The sequence below is a fragment of the Somniosus microcephalus genome, chromosome 20 (assembly GCF_052327205.1).
Source record: "Somniosus microcephalus isolate GS21.2 chromosome 20, FLI_Smic_1.0, whole genome shotgun sequence".
Classification (NCBI taxonomy): domain Eukaryota; kingdom Metazoa; phylum Chordata; class Chondrichthyes; order Squaliformes; family Somniosidae; genus Somniosus; species Somniosus microcephalus.
In genome coordinates, this window is record NC_141006.1 from 69,063,313 (window position 1) to 69,077,973 (window position 14,661).

Below are 14,661 nucleotides of genomic sequence, written 5' to 3' on the forward strand. Positions count from 1 at the left end.
AAGAAGGTGGTTGAAAGTGCAAGGAAGAGCGACAGTGGTGTCCGCTCTCCTGCTATCTAAACTATGGTACTTATTGACAGTGGAGGATATTCCTGAGTGGGCAGAAATGTCCATCCGAGAGGCTTGAGTGAGATTGTTATGGGAAGGGAAACCAGCCTTGGTGGCTTACAATACCATCATTGGACGGAGAAATCAGGAAGACTCAATTTCCCAGATAGTGATTGGAAGAAAAAATCCTTTCGAATCAAATGGGTGAAGAGATTTTTTCAGAAGTCAAATACAAGTTTTTGGAAGAGTTGTTTTGAGCATTTTTTTAAATGAAGTGGGATAGGGGATATTTTATATGGAATACAATAATATGTTTATGAAATCGATTAAACTTCTCCCTAGGGGGTTGTAGAGACTTGGGCCCAATTTTTAAAAAGTGTGCAGTTTATGCCCAAGGGGGCTGAGGAATTTTTAGAACAGCCCTTATTTTTGAACAGGTGGGTCAACATCGAAGGAGAGGTATTATTTAATCAAGCTTTTATAAAAGCTGGTATTATATGTGTGAAAGATGTATTATACGAGGTGATTCCAGGTTGGTTGCAGGAAGCGATAGTGAGGGACATGGTGTGGGAGGAGGATCAGGAGGTAGAGAAAAAAGCAATTATGATCATGTATGAGAAGATTTTGAGGGCAATGCCACAGGATTGGATGGAAGAAATAAATGCGGAAATCTCCAAAGGAAGTAAAATGCGTCCCGCTTTTCCAAGCTTTCTGCTGGAAAAGGGGGAGAGTTGGTCCAATTTGACATCTGTAATACTCGAGATTTCTGTGGGGTATTTAGAGAATGGAGATTCAAGACACCTGTTGGTCAGGAGTTTTGGCAGAGTATATACCCACAGCTGGACTTCAACAGGATTTGGAAGGGAGTGTGGGCGAATTTTAAATGTCCAGAATGGATTGAACTGGATTTCAAATTGGCTCATGACCGGATTTTTACCATGACGGTCTTGTGCAAGATTGGGTGAGTGGAGGCGGCAACTTGCCCAGTGTGTGGGACACGGGATGAGACTCTGTCCCATTTACTGGTGTTATGTCCGCAGTTAAATGATTTTAAGTACTATATTCGACAGTTGTGTGAGGGTTTTTTTGCTGGGTGGGGGCCGAACAGCGAGAATGGGAATCCCGTGGGACTCAATTTTGAGACGGGGATTGCAGGAGAGTCTGCCCGAGTCTAGCGGAGCGGCAATTAATTTAATGTTCAGTTTGGCTAGATTCATGATTGTGCAAAGAAGGAATGCTCTGTTTTTTAAGGGGAGGAGAATCAATCTACAAGAGTATTTTAAATATAAGCTAAAAGATCATTATAAGGCTCTGTGGATGTTTTATTCAGAAAGGAATTTAAAGATAGCATTTTACAATCCATTTTTAAAGTACAATAGATTAATATATGTTACAGGAGACAAATTAAACTTCAGGGGGAAAAATTCAGTTGGATTGCGCCTCCCGTTAGTGCCTTAAGAGGGCGCTACTGGGGCGCAAAGCAACCAGCGCCCGTGCGCGGCGATGTTTGCGCCGCTCACGAAATTAACTAGACATTTTGCAGCGGCGCTAAACACTACCGCCACGATCTCCTGCGTCGGCAGATCGTGACGTCAGTCGAGCGTGAATCGCCCCGGTAGCGCCCCGGACCGGATATTGAGTGGCGCCCCCTGCCTTACTGCCAGCCACTAGCAATGACAGGTTGAGGGGAGCGTTTTGCAGTCAGGAAGGGACTGGGGGAGCGCTATTTAAAGGCAACTGCTTCCTGCCTTTTTTTGTTGGTGATATTTTTGCACCATGCATTCTGAGAGAGAGAGACTTCTGGAGAGATTCAACGCTGTGTGAAGGAGTTTTGGGTACTGAGCAGCACTTTGCAGGTTCATTTTGATTTGCCCTTCCTTGTATTGATTTAGAAGAGACTGTGGGGGCTGCACTCTGAGCTCTTTCCCTGGGCCTCTCCATTGTTCTTTCCAGCAGAATTAATGTCCAGGTCTCTCCAGGCCGAGATTCAAGGCTGCAATGAGCAGGATGTGGATGGAGAGCAAAATCAACCCTCCCCTTTAAGAACTGGCCGGTGCCAGTGTGTCTGTGTTCCATTGCTGACTGACATCACATGAGCTTCGCCAGCGCTCTGAGGTAGTGCCTCGCTACTTGCGTCTTAAGACAGGTGTGAAGCGCCTGATTTAGCTCTCCAATCACCTCCAGGGGCGATAAAACCCAAGTTTGCAGTTGGAGGCGATAATTAGCACCAGGCACTAATTTTTGAGCCTGGCCGATAATTGCGCCCCAAACAGGGCGATACTGAATTTCTCCCCCATGTTTTGATGTTAATATGTGGTGAAGGAATGGCTGTGCAGAATGGCGGTATGGATTTGTACGATACAATGGAATGATCATGATGTTGTAAATGTTTTCAATGTTCAATAAATAATATATATATAAAAAAAAGTGGGTAGCACTCTTGCCTCTGAGTCAGAAGGTTGTGGGTTCAAGCCCCACTCCAGAGACTTGAGCACAAAAATCCAGGCTGACAGTCCAGTGCAGCAGTGAGGGAGTGCTGCAGTGAGGGAGTGCTGCAGTGAGGGAGTGCTGCACCGAGGGAGTGCTGCACCGAGGGAGTGCTGCAGTGAGGGAGTGCTGCAGTGAGGGAGCGCTGCAGTGAGGGAGTGCTGCAGTGAGGGAGTGCTGCAGTGAGGGAGTGCTGCACCGAGGGAGTGCTGCACTGAGGGAGTGCTGCAGTGAGGGAGTGCTGCAGTGAGGGAGCGCTGCAGTGAGGGAGTGCTGCACCGAGGGAGTGCTGCACCGAGGGAGTGCTGCAGTGAGGGAGTGCTGCAGTGAGGGAGTGCTGCAGTGAGGGAGTGCTGCAGTGAGGGAGTGCTGCAGTGAGGGAGTGCAGCAGTGAGGGAGTGCTGCACCGAGGGAGTGCTGCACCGAGGGAGTGCTGCACCGAGGGAGTGCTGCAGTGAGGGAGTGCTGCAGTGAGGGAGTGCTGCAGTGAGGGAGTGCTGCAGTGAGGGAGTGCTGCAGTGAGGGAGCGCTGCAGTGAGGGAGCGCTGCAGTGAGGGAGCGCTGCAGTGAGGGAGTGCTGCACTGAGGGAGTGCTGCAGTGAGGGAGTGCTGCAGTGAGGGAGTGCTGCAGTGAGGGAGTGCAGCAGTGAGGGAGTGCTGCACCGAGGGAGTGCTGCAGTGAGGGAGTGCTGCAGTGAGGGAGTGCTGCAGTGAGGGAGTGCTGCACCGAGGGAGTGCTGCACCGAGGGAGTGCTGCAGTGAGGGAGTGCTGCAGTGAGGGAGTGCTGCAGTGAGGGAGTGCTGCAGTGAGGGAGTGCTGCACCGAGGGAGTGCAGCACCGAGGGAGTGCAGCACCGAGGGAGTGCAGCACCGAGGGAGTGCAGCACTGAGAGAGTGCAGCACTGAGGGAGTGCAGCACTGAGGGAGTGCTGCAGTGAGGGAGTGCAGTGAGGGAGTGCTGCAGTGAGGGAGTGCTGCAGTGAGGGAGTGCAGCACTGAGGGAGTGCTGCAGTGAGGGAGTGCTGCACTGAGGGAGTGCTGCACTGAGGGAGTGCTGCACTGTTGGAGGTGTCGACTTTTGGATAAGGTGTAAAGACATCTGCCTTCTCAGGTGGCCGTAAGTGATCCCATGGGAAGGGAAGCAATTCAACATGGCTTGCCCCTTGTGGAGAAAAGCAATAACAGCAGAATGGGTTGCATAGCCATCCCATTGTGGAGTGAGGCAACAGCAACATGGCTAAATAGCAGTAACTTCTCTGTGAACTGTTTAGTGCGTCAGTGACAATGAGACATTTGCATCTATTCTTCCATTCTCACCTATTGAATCACTGCTCGTTCCTTCTCCCCAGTCTTTCTTTTTTTTATTCATGGGTTCTTTCGGGTTACTGATTTGCTGTAGTATGGCTGCTCCGTGAGAAGTGATTGCCTTTTGCTGCTGACAGAGAGAGCAGGCACTGCTGCTGAATTCGCTTCTGCCATTATACAGGCCTTCCCACCGCCCAATTTAAGCAGGCCCCCAATCAGAGACGGTCGTTCCATTTTGCACTAGTCCGTGATCTTCAAACAGGAGCTGGGACCAATATCCTCGCGGTGGGGTTTGCTGGTGCTGTTGGGGAGGGTTTAAACTAGCTTGGCAGGGGGATGGGAACCTAAGAATACATTCAGTAGGGAGGGAAGAAAAACTGGAATTGGAAAACAAAAACGTAGAAAGTAAATTGGAAGGACAGAGGAATCAAGGACTAGATAGTAGTCAACAAGGAGGTTTGCCTGTACTAAATGGTATTTACTTCAATGCAAGGAGTAGAGCGAACAAGGCAGATGAGCTGAGGGCACAGGTAGATACTTGGGACTATGATATTATAGCTATTACAGAGACGTGGCTGAAAGAGGGGCAGGTATGGCAGCTCAACATTCCTGGTTACAGGATTTTCAGATGGGATAGAGAGGGAGGTAAAAAGGGAGGGGGGGTCGCGGTATTGATTAAAGAAACTATTACAGCTGTGAGGAGGGACGATATGTTGGAGGAATCATCAAACGAGGCCATATGGATCGAATTGAAAAACGAAAAAGGGCCGATCACACTGCTGAGAGTGTACTACAGACCCCCAAACAGTGAGAGGGAGATAGAAGAACAAATATGTAGACACATTTCTGAGAAGTGCAAAAACTATAGGGCAGTAGTAGTAGGGGATTTCAACTACCCCAATATTAACTGGGATAAAATTAGTGTGGAGGGTTTAGAGGGTGCAGAATTCCTAAAATGCATCCAGGAGAACTTTTTTAGCCAGTATGTAGCAAGCCCAGCAAGGGAGGGGGCGGTTCTGGACTTAGTTTTAGGGCATGAAGTTGGGCAGGTAGAAGGCGTATCAGTGGGAGAGCATTTTGGTGCTTGTGACCATAATTCTGTTAGATTTAAGGTAGTTATGGAAAAGGACAAGGGTAGACCAGGAATAAAAATTCTAAATTGGGGAAAAGCAAATTTTGCTGAGCTCAGAGGGGATTTAGCCATAGTGGACTGGAAACAGCTACTTGAAAGTAAATCAGTGTCAGAGCAGTGGGAGGCATTCAAGGAGGAGATCCGGAAGGTTCAGACCAAATATGTGCCCTTAAAGAAAAAATGTGGGACTAACAAATCTCGAGTCCTCTGGGTGTCTAGGGACATGCAGGGTAGGATAAAGAAAAAAGGGAGGCATATGACAGATACCGAGGGCTAAATACTGCAGAATCTTTAGAGGAGTACAGAAAGTGCAGGGGTGCAATTAAAAAGGATATTAGGAAAGCAAAGAGAGAGCATGAAAAATTCTTGGCAAGTAAAATCAAGGAAAACCCAAAGATGTTTTATAAATATATTAAGAGTAAGAGGATAACGAAAGAAAGGGTAGGGCCTATTAGAGATCATGAGGGTAATCTGTGTGTGGAGGCGGGAGATGGCGGTAGGGTTCTTAATGAATACTTTGCATCTGTTTTCACAAAGGAGAGGGGCGAAGCAGACATTGCTATCGGGGGGGGAGGAGTGTGAAATATTAGATGAAATAAACATAGTGAGAGAGGAAGTATTAAGGGGTTTAGCAGCTTTAAAAGTGGATAAATCCCCAGGCCCAGATGAAATGTACCCCAGGCTGTTAAGCGAAGCAAAAGAGGAAATAGCAGAGGCCCTGACCATCATTTTTCAATCCTCTGGCTTCAGGTGTGGTGCCGGAGGACTGGAGGACTGCTAATGTGGTACACTTGTTTAAAAAGGGAGAAAAGGATAGACCGAGTAATTACAGGCCAGTCAGCCTAACCTCGGTGGTGGGAAAATTATTGGAAAAAATTCTGAAGGACAGGATAAATCTTCATTTAGAAAGACACGGATTAATCAAGGATAGTCAGCATGGATTTGTTAAGGGAAGGTCGTGTCTGACAAACTTGATTGAATTTTTTGAGGAGGTAACAAGGAGGGTAGATGAGGGTAGTGCGTTTGATGTACTGTATATGGACTTTAGCAAGGCTTTTGATAAGGTTTCACATAGCAGACTGGTCAAGAAGTTAAAAGCCCATGGGATCCAGGGCAAAGTGTCAAGTTGGATTCAAAACTGGCTCGGAGGCAGGAAGCAGAGGGTAATGGATGATGGGTGTTTTTGTGACTGGAAGGCTGTTTCCAGTGGGGTTCCGCAGGGCTCAGTACTAGGTCCCTTGCTTTTTGTGGTATATATCAGTGATCTAGACTTGAATATAGGGGGTATGATTAAGAAGTTTGCAGATGATACTAAAATCGGCTGTGTGGTTGATACTGAAGAAGGAAACTGTAGACTGCAGGAAGATATCAATAAATTGGTCAGGTGGGCAGAACAGTGGCAAATGGAATTCAATCGGAGAAGTTTGAGGTAATGCATTTGGGGAGGGCTAACAAGGAAAGGGAATACACATTAAATGGTAGGACACTGAGTAGTGTAGAGGAATAAAGGGACCTTGGAGTACATGTCCACAGATCCCTGAAGGTAGCAGGCCAGGTAGATAAGGTGGTTAAGAAGGCATATGGAATGCTTGCCTTTATTAGCCATGGCATAGACTACAAGAGCAGGGGGGTTATGCTTCAACTGTATAAAACACTAGTTAGGCCTCAGCTAGAGTACTGCATGCAGTTCTGGTCACCACATTACAGGAAAGATGTGATTGCACTAGAGAGGGTACAGCGGAGATTTACAAGGATATTGCTGGGAGTAGAGAATTTTAGCTATGAGGAAAGATTGGATAGGCTGGATTTGTTTTCCTTGGAACAGAGGAGGCTGAGGGGAGACCTTATTGAGGTGTATAAAATTATATGGGGCATAGATAAAGTGGATGGAAAGGACCTAGTCCCTTAGCAGAGGGGTCAAAAACCAGGGGGCACAGATTTAAAGTAATTGGGGGAAGGTTTAGAGGGGATTTGAGGGCAAATTTCTTCACCCAGAGGGTGGTGGGGGTCTGGAACTCACTGCCTGAAAGGGTGGTAGAGGCAGAAACCCTAACCACATTTAAAAAGTACTTGGATGTGCACTTGGGATGCTGTAACCTGCAGGGCTACGGACCAAGAGCTGGGAAGTGGGATTAGGCTGGATAGCTCTTTGTTGGCCGGCGGGGACACGATGGGCCGAAATGGCCTCCTTCCGTGCTGTAACTTTCTATGATTCTATGATTCTAAGATTCTAATTGAACCCAGAAATAAGGCTCGATTACTCGCCATTTGTTATTTCCTGAATGAGGAGGTTGTGGTGAGCGAGGATTACTGTTATTCTCTGAGACCCAGTGCGAAGGATTCCAAAGGCATAAAAAGTGCAGTTCTAGTTCCTCAGCTTTAGTTTGGCACGGAGATCTCGGCCTAGATATTTGATGGTGCCAAGCCCATTTATTTGGGCGCTAAACAGGTGCCTAAGCCTTCAATATGGTGGACAGGAAGCGCGCAGTCATCACGAGCTAGAAGTGCGCTGCCCGCCACGCGGAGTCCAGGACCACCACCTGAAACAGCCGCGAGGCAATTTGCATATGCAAATAAGGGACTGAACACCTATTTGAGAACTGCTCTGCAATATTGGGTTGCCCTGAGGCCGCCAGCATTGGTTGCGTTCAGAAAAAAACTGTTCCACATGCAGTCGAACAGGCAGTCCTTAAAGGGACCGATGCAGGTGGCCACCAAGAAGCCTGAATGTGGAGCTGGGAGAAACGGGAGTACGCCTCCTGACCCTATATTCAAAGAACATGGGCTGCTGCTGAGCACTGCCCCCACTCCGCGATTAAAAAAAAATTCATTCACGGGATGTGGGTGTCGCTGGCAAGGCCAGCATTTATTGCCCATCCCTAATTGCCCTTGAGAAGATGGTGGTGAGCTGCCTTCTTGAACCGCTGCAGTCCGTGTGGTGAAGTTGCTCCCACAGTGCTGTTAGGGAGGGAGTTCCAGGATTTTGACCCACCGACGATGAAGGAACGGCCGATATATTTCCAAGTCAGGATGGTGTGTGACTTGGAGGGAAACTTGGAGGTGATGCTGTTCCCATGCAAATGCTGCCCTTGTCCTTCTAGGTGGTAGAGGTCGCGGGTTTGGGAGGTGCTGCCGAAGAAGCCTTGGCGAGTTGCTGCAGTGCATCTTGTAGATGGTACACACTGCAGCCATAGTACGCCGGTGGTGGAGGGAGTGAATGTTTAAGGTGGTGGATGGGGTGCCAATCAAGCGGGTTGCTTTGTCCTGGATGATGTTGAGCTTCTTGGATGCTGTTGGAGCTGCACTCATCCAGGCAAGTGGAGAGTATTCCATCACACTCCTTGCCTGTGGTGTACAGTCGGTATACAGTCAGAGGTACCATTACATTACAGAGTTTTCAAGTAGACCCATTTCCAGGAAGAGAAACTTTGCTACAGCTTTTGCAATGTTGTTTTGCTTTCTTTTAATTTCAGATTTAATAGAACTTTGATGATCACACAGCACTCTGGAGATTATTCAACGATGCCGTAATTTTATCACTTCTCTGATCACGTAATTGTATTCTTCTCAGGGTATATACCATGGTGACAAAGTCCCTGTGAAGCAAATCTCACTCCGCATTAAAAATTTAGGCTGCTGAAATTGTTAGCATTTTTACAGTTTGAATTATATATATTAATTGAATTCATGGTTGGTTGACAATTTCATATTTGGGCTATAATTACTCTCCAAATCCCTAAAGGAATATTTCATATTTGGACTTAAAAGTCAAACAAATCATGTGTTATCATTCGGGTAATGATTTAACATTGATTTGTTCATTTCAAAAATCAACAGTTTCCAAATGATGGTGAATCATAGTACATTTAAGATTATATTACACTCATATGTACAAGGAGGTTATTTACTGGGTCTTGGTTGAATGGGTTGGTGGGATTGAAATGCTCTGCTTTCTTGACTGGAGCTAAAGACATACACAAGCTATAGATGTAGCAGAGCGTAGGTTCGGAGAGACATGGTTCAGAGATGTGTACTGGCTGCATATGGGGGACTGAGTGTAAAGGAATGAGCCATACCTATTCAGAAAAATACACCATCCTATGAACAGAATTCTGACTTTATTAAAACATGACAAGCTGGGTTTAAAAATCTAAAAGCCTCAATGACACAAATCTGTAAATACAGGCTTCTGAGATAAAATAAGTTGTTAACACAAAGCTGTAAACACCATACAAGTTTTTGAAATGGGAATTGGTTGTTGACACGGAAACAATGGCCCTATTGAAGCAAAGGGTTGGAGCTTCCAAGAAGCCTGCAGTTTGGAAAAAAAACAATAGCTATACCCAGTTTAAAGTGTTAAAAACTAACACTTCGAACAGAAACACAGAACATTAAAGAACCATATGCCTTCATAAATATGACATCAAATGAAACAGGAGACACAATTATATGTACAACCAACTGAGGTAAATAAGAAATGCATAGAACACCCTAGTTGAAGTGTTTTTAATTTACATGTTGTAAAAGATAGAAACAGAAGACTTTGTAAATATGACATCAAAAGATGCTCCAAGCAATCACATAGTTTTTGTATTGAACTCGGAACAACTAGGAGACTATGGCCTAGAAATTCAGTTAGGGGCGCCCAGCTCGCCTGGGCGCCGGAATTACCACTGCGCGCGGAGCCACTTGCGCCAGCGGGAAATTCAGTTTCAGCGCCCCAAGTGGAAGCCGGCCGCTAAACAAGGGTTTCGGCGCCCCGCTTGGGGCGCTGAAACTGAATATCGGCATGTAAAGTGCCGCAGCGCCACCCGCTGCGGCACGGCAGCCTGCGGTACTGCAGGCCTTCCTCTCATTCTTAAGGGGGAGGTGCCTGCAACAGCGTGATCCCCGCTTGCGAGTGCCGGCAAATGAGCCCGGCACCAAGGAGAAGTGCCGGGCTCTCTGGAAACAGCCGGCAATGCCGCGGGGGGGGGTGGTGTAGGAGGCCGGGGAAGGAGGTGCGGGCAGGCGGCCGCCAAAAAAGCAGCCGGCCGCACCTCCACCTTAACTCGCCCCACTACCGGCACAGGTAGGCCCCGTGTACCGATCGCTGTTAGCGGCCGGCGCGGGGGAGGCGGCAGCAACCAAATATGGCCAGCGGGGCGATAGCGGGGCGCTGCGCGCACCGATGACATCATCGGTGGCGGCGCAGCGCTACTGGCTAACGCCGCCATTAGCGCCCCGCTAAATATGGCGGTAGGTTTGCACAATGGCGCAAAAGCCCTCTTTGGGCGCAAACTGGTGGCGCAGGCCACTGAATTTTTAGCCCATGAAGTCTGCTTACAACCAGCTAAGGTGATTTAAGAATTGAATAGAGGACCTTTGTGGGAATGGCATCAAGTAGATACATCTGTTATAACTATTTTTTATGATAAGTTTTGAACACCTACACAGCAGACATAAGTCTGCATGCAGCAGCTGAACTGACAGTAAGAATAGAAAGAAGTCAACAGAAAGATGACTAGAGATAATTAGCTTACATCAGCAGAAAACTTCAAAGGATATACCACTGAAAAAAGGTTATAAAATATAGAACTTTCAAATAGGAAGTCAGAAGTCGCTGAATGGGGCAAAGCGATTCTCAACTTCAGAGGCAGGCTCTGTAAGTTTTTAACTCTTTGAGTCTCGGGGATCAAAAAGGTACTTGACATAATAAAACTCACTACGCACTGGGTTTGAGTATAAAGCAAGGCTTTAATCAACTTGTTTCAGAACATGGAGGTCTAGTTGTCCTTCACTAGTTCCTTGTCTTACAAAATGGCCCTGGGTAAGCTGGGCCCACACCCGAGTATTTATACTCCTTGGATGGCGCCACCAGCTGGCCGTCCAGTGTTATTTCATGAGTCGTTTCTTTATGATGATGAGATTTATAACATTCTTCTTGCCTAAAAGATTTGGAAGTCCGACAACTTCCTCCTAATGGATCAGGCGGACCACGAATAGCCGCAGTCTTTTAGATCTTTGTTTATGGCTGGAAGGCATGTCTCCCCAGACTGTGTCTTGGTCCCTGGGCCGCTTGATCCGTACCGGTGGATCGACAGGGCCTGTGTTGCCCTGATCGACCTGAGGGAGGCTGGGGAGATCGTGACTCCGGGTGTGGTTCCCCACAGGCGCAGAGCTGGCTTCATCCTGTTTGATAGCCAGGGATTGACCGGCGTCCTGGCCTCGGGTGGCCATCCCACGGGGAGCGCTCGGCTCCCCGAGTGGGTCCAGTGGGGCAGCCAGCAGATCCCTCGATGTCCCAGGTAGGGCGTCATCATCGAGGGAGTGCAGAGTGTCGGCATCATCACCGTGGGTCCCTCTATCAGTTGGGTCCGTAGGACCGGCTGGACAGGGAGCCAGTCCCGGAGCGAAACGGTGGACTCCCGGCCATCAGGGTACCGCACGTGTGCGTATGTGGGATTAACGTCCATGAGTTCTACCTCGTCGACAAGGGGATCATTTTTAGAAGATCGGACAAATCTTCGGAGCAGCACGGGGCCGGGAGCTGCCAACCATGATGGTAGGGACGTCCCATGAGTGGAGCGACGCTGGAACCTGAAGAATCGCTCATGAGGCATAACATTGGTGGATGTAGAAAGAAGAGACCTGATGGAATGCAACACGTCAGGGAGCATAGTTTCCCACTGCTGGTCTGGTAGGTTGCGTGACCTTAGTGCAAGACAAACAGCGTTCCAAATGATAGCGTTGTATCTCTCAACCTGCCCATTACCGATGGGATGGTACGGTGTTGTTTTACTTGTGGCGATTCCCCGTTGGGAAAGATAACTTTTGAGTTCGCTTGACATGAAGGAGGGACCCCGAGCAGAGTGGATGAAATTGGCCGTACCGCAAAGGGAAAAGACTTGATCAAGGCAATTGATCACTGTGGAAGTAAGCATATTGGGACAGGGGAAAGCAAAGGGAAAGCGTGAATATTCGTCCACCAAAGTAAGTAGGTGTTTCGCATTGAGGAAGGCAATGGCCCTTTAAAGTCAATGCTGAATCGCTGCATAGGCTGCATAGCATGTATGAGCGAGCCATCTGATGGACGGAAGAATTGCAGTTTTAATTCCGCACAAATTCTACAGGAGGAGCACGTTCTTTTCACATCTTCCGTAGAAAATGGGAGATTTTTAGATCGCACAAAGTGCAACATATGGGTAACGCCAGGATGGCATAAGTCAGTATGAAGATCCGCAAGAGTCGAAGTTGACATAGAAGTGCAGAATGCCTGCGTGGGGGTATCCGGGGCCACATTCTCATTGCCAGGTTGATAATGTATGGTGTATCCAAAGGCAGCCAATTCAATCCTCCAGAGTTGTATTTTGTTATTCTTGATCTTCACGCGTTTCCAGTTATCCAGCATAAAGGCCACAGATCGCTGATCGGTTATAAGTGTTAAATGGCGACGAGCAAGAAAATGACTCCATTTACGTACCACTTCGATGATGCCCGTAGCCTCCTTCTCGACAGGAGGATAATGGAGCTCGCTACCCTGCAAAGTTCTGGACAGAAATGCAACGGGTCGACCACCTTGATTCAAGGTAGCAGAGATCGCCACATCCGATGCATCGCACTCGACCACGAAAGGAAGATTTTCATCAATGGAACGAAACGTGGCTTTTTCCAGTTGTTGCTTGAGGAAGTTGAAAGCTGAAATAGCCGTTGCCTTCAATGGAAATGACTTTGCGTGAAGCAGGGGCTGGATCTTGTCGGAGAAGTGGGGTATCCATTTCGCATAATAGGCGAACATGCCGAGTGCCCGACGAAGAGAGCCGAAATTCGTAGGGGTAGGGAGGGGACGAAGTCGCTCCGGATCTGGTTTGATGACACCGTTGCCCACCCAGTAGCCGAGGATGTTGACTGATGGTACTGATTTCACAGATTTGGACTCATTTAAGGTTAAGTTGTGACGACGGAGAACGTCAAAAAATTTCTGGAGATTGGCATCATGCTCCTTCTGGTCATGACCAGCAATGGTGATATTATCTAGATATGAAAAAGTGTCCGTTAAGTTCTACTGTTTGACTAGGGTATCCATTGCCCGTTGAAAGATGGCCACCCCATTGGTGACCCCAAATGGAAGGTGACAAAACTGGTAAAGCTGACCATTGGCCTCAAAGGCCGTATACTTTTTGTTAGAGTCCTTTAACGGTACTTGATGATACGCGCTCTTTAAATCAAAAGTTGAAAATACCTTGTAGTTGGCAAGGTTATTGATCATGTCATTGATGCGTGGTAGTGGGTAGGCATCCAGGTCGGTATACTGGTTAATAGTTTGCGAGTAATCGATGCAAAGACGTTTCTTGTGTTGCTTCAGAGGATTTTTAACGACGACTTGAGCCCGCCAGGCAGATGAACATGGCTCAATGATACCGTCAGCCAGAAGGCGAGAGATTTCTGCCTCGATAAAGGATCGATCATCTTGGCTGAAACGTCGTGATTTAGTGACTATGGGCTTATATCGGGGGGGGAAAGATTGGCAAACAAGGAGGGCTCGTTGAGCGAAGCCGCCGAAAGCGCACAAAACGGTACTTTGGAAATAGTAAGCTCCGGCTTTGACCCTCCAAACTCGAAAGTGAGTCTTTTGTGTTGTTTCTGGAAATCCTGTCCCAGGAGCACATCACTGCATAGGTTTTTGAGCACCCCGAGCCGGGTGGAGAAATAAGTGTGGCCATTGAGAATAAGGTCGACAAGACAAAAGCCGGAAGAATTGGTGGTCAGTGTCATCAGAGTCATTGCAATTTCCCTGTCCGAGGGTAAATACGCAGTTTTAACATATTGACAGCCCGCTCACTAATGAAGCTATCAGAGCTGCATGAGTCGATTAGTGCGCTCAAAATGTGTCCATTTACCGAAACCTTCGTGGCTGCATGGGACAGACTTTGGGGAAAAACAGCTGCGATGGGAGGAGGGGCAGTTTTACCCTTGACAGCTGTAACCTTAGTAGTGGTTCTTGCGGGAGGAGCAGTTTTATAGATTGCAGCTGTAACCTTAATAGTGGCTCTTGGGGGAGGAGCAGTTTTATAGCTAGCAGCTGCAAAACTAACAGGAGCTCTTGACCGGTATACCTTAGAAAAGTGGCTTTTCTTACTAACAAAGGCTCTTGACTGGCATACCTTAGAAAAGTGACCTTTCTTGCTGCAATGATTGCAGGTTGCATTACGAGCAGGACAACATTTCCTATAATGGAACACACCTCCACAGAAGAAACACTTCCTTCCAGATTGCCAAGATGCCGCTAGGGCACGGTCATCATCAGTGAAGGTTTCTAGGGTAGGGTTGTCATCAGCCAGGTTGGAGTCATCATCCGTGAGGGCTTCCGCCCGAGGCCTATCAAAAGAGTCACTAAAAGTGATAGCAGCAGCCCGTGCATGTGGTGAAAGATAGGTATCTGTATTCCTCTTTGTTAAGTCCAGAGAACATGCCTGGTCATAGGCAGCCTGTAACTTGAGGGTTTCATTCTCCAACAGACGCTGACATATGAAGGGAGATGCAATCCCATTAATAAAGGAATCACGAATTAACTCCTCCTGGTACTGCTCAGCTGTAACAGCTTTAAGATTACAATCCTTGCTGGGCCTGCGAAGTTTCTGAAGGAATTTGTCAAGTGATTCCCCGGGTTGTTGTCGAGTTGTGGCTTGTAGATGCCGAGCAAAAATTTT